Genomic DNA, 2,967 nt, shown 5'->3' with positions numbered 1-2,967 from the left:
CCTCTTCCATTGGGAGGTCCTGTCATTTCCGTCAGGTTGGGTTTTTTTACTCTATTGTCTCATGCCATCTTCATCCTCCTAACAACCCTGTCAAGGGCAGACTGTCCCCCGCTGGGGAGTAACAGAAGCAGACAGCCCTCCCCTGGGGACAGCCGGGCATGCCCCCACCTCCACGGTCCCCTCCACCCAGTTTCAAAAACAAATCTTGTTGACGAAGATGAGATTTATACATTCAAGGCAGCAGAAATGGTCATCAGACTGCAGGCTTTCTAATTCTTCTTAGATCTCAGGTAAAGCCATCTGACCTCAGATTCAGAGCTACGTCTGGTGAGCGGCGGCCCTGCTGGGTACCGAGTGAAGCCCGGTGCCTGGCCCATCACTTACAGCTGCTCCGATCACCCAGCATATGTTTGTTTCTTTTCTTGGCATGCTAAGACCTGACCCACGTTTCAACAACTAACGCAAGCCCGATGCTTTCCTGGAGGTAGCCCCTACCTGCCTCGCCAGCCCAAGCAAGGCTCGGTGCTGGGACACCAGGAGGCAGCTCGGGCTTGGGCTCCATTCTTGCTATGTAGGTGTCTTCTCAAGGATGGGACAGAGTAGTAAGAGACCAGCATACAGCAGGTTGGCTACAGTATAAAGTCCCATCACAACACGGAGTACCTCGGAGACAAGAAATGCAATAACGTGCACATAAGACTTCTCACAAGACATAGTGACAATGGCACAATGAAGCCAGGTCACACCACTACCATCCCACAAGTGCCTCATGAATAAATAAACACCCATCAAAAATTCAACAGGGACAAGCAGGCAGGAAAGAGGTCCAAGAGAACGCACAATGTATAACCTATGGGTGATGCCCACGGAGGACAGGAAAAATATTAGATTATAATGCGGGGGCTCTGTGTTGCCCCAGGGTCTCGCCAACCCCGCATCCTTGCACCAGGAACATAGGTGAAGAAGAATAAGACAATAAAATCCTAAAAATTCTTCCTAATAACCTACAGTTTGGAGCAGCCTGTTCAAAAGAGCAAGGGGCTAAATGAAAGCTCCAGTTTCCCACAGTGACAGCTGAAGAGGAAGACTCAGGGACATAGCACTTGACAAAACCCCACTGAGAGTCGGAAAGAGGAAGGCTACTTATTGTTACTACTTTTCATGTCGAACCTGTATTGCCTGCTAACTCCGAGCACTTACAGGCATTGCTCTGGATTATCTCACGACTTCTCAGAGCAAGACTGTGGTAGGCTACAGGCTCAGCGGAATAAAGTCACCTAGGTCTTCGCGGGAATTTGTCCATATGCTCATTCAGCGCACAGGCACCGAATCCCGGGAGATTCGACCACAGGGAGAGAGCTTGGGCTCAACGCCCCAATGGCAAGGACAGGTGAGGATTTATAGCCGCGGAGCAGGTGGACCTCGGTGGAGGGAAAATGGCTAAGAGGCAACGTCAAAGGTGTGGAGAGATTTGCCCCACATCAACCTGACAGGATTCGTGCTGAAGGCACCCAAGGACTGAGACATCAAACGTGAAGGATGAGGGTTTTGATCTGATATCTACATTGGGGGGAGGGGGGGTTTCTCACTAAACTGACTTGGCAGGATTCCTGCTACGACCTGGTGAGAAAGACCAAAGACCGGGTCCGAGGGTGAGTCAAGTCCAAAAGAGGGCTCCAAGGAGCCTGTTTAAAACTTAGTATCAATATCTTAGAATGAACTCAATGCTGAAAGTGTCCTGAGGCCAGAATGTGCACCATCATTATTTATTTATTTTACTTTTTGTATTTTTCTGAAGTGAGAAGCGGGGAGGCAGAGAAACAGACTCCCGCATGTGCCCTACCAGGATCCACCCGGCATGCCCACCAGGGGGTGATGCTCTGCCCATCTGGGGTGTTGCTCTGTTGCAATCGGAGCCATTCTAGTGCCTGAGGCAGAGGCCAGGGAGCCATCCTCAGCTCCCGGGCCAACTTTGCTCCAATGGAGCTTTGGCTGCGGGAGAGGGAAAGAGACAGAAAGAAAGGACAGGGGGAAGGGTGGAGAAGCAGATGGGAGCTTCTCCTGTGTGCCCTGGTCGGGAATCAAACCCAGGACTCCTGCACACCAGGCCGATGCTTTACCACTGAGCCAACCAGCCAGGGCCCTTTATTGCTTTCTTTAAACTTATCTGAATTGCTTGAAAATTTCCAAATGAACATGCATCATCTTTATAAAGGCCATAAAGTCAGGGTGCAGATCATAATGCTGACACCAGACTCACTGATGTCACCATGGGTAAGGGACTTTCCAATAAGTAAATTCAACTAAATTACACCCTGAGCAGAAAAAAAAAATGCACCTGGTATTTATAATTATAGGCAGTGTGGCAGGCAATGCTCCAACAACTGCTCTAGAGGCATGCCTGGAATCTCTCTGTGTCGTTTGGGCTAATTGCTATGCTAAAGGGGCAGAATATGGGACTCGCAGGTCAAGCATCCATTATTCCAATTTTTTTTTTTAATGCTCAAACTCAGGGTTGGGAATTAGCTCATAGCTTATAGCTTATCAGAAGAATAAAAATATGTCTAGTTACCTATTTGACAAATTGAGTGGAGATGTAGGACCAAGGACAGAAAAGAGCAGCATGGATTTTTAGAAGCATTCGTGGAACCCATCTTCGAAACAAAAACATGCCCACCGTACGCTCCTACACATTTCAGAAGCGATCATTGTCCGCATGAGCTAGGTACTGCTGCCTGATCAACTCTAAAACTCAATGACCAAGGTTCCTCATTGGTTGTTTCTCAAGAGTCCATGCGCCACCTGGGGGGTTCCCACCTGGCCACACTCTCTTGCATCTGTGAATCAGATACATCCACCAATGGCTTTACAATGGTGTCCCTGGCTGGGATGCTGGCTGTGCTCCACAAGGTCCCTCATGCTCCAGCAGGCTGGCCTGCACAAACGCTGGACAGATTCCCATGAGCA

The sequence above is a fragment of the Saccopteryx leptura genome, chromosome 5 (genome assembly GCF_036850995.1).
Source record: "Saccopteryx leptura isolate mSacLep1 chromosome 5, mSacLep1_pri_phased_curated, whole genome shotgun sequence".
Taxonomy (NCBI): domain Eukaryota; kingdom Metazoa; phylum Chordata; class Mammalia; order Chiroptera; family Emballonuridae; genus Saccopteryx; species Saccopteryx leptura.
This window is presented reverse-complemented; position numbering follows the sequence as displayed.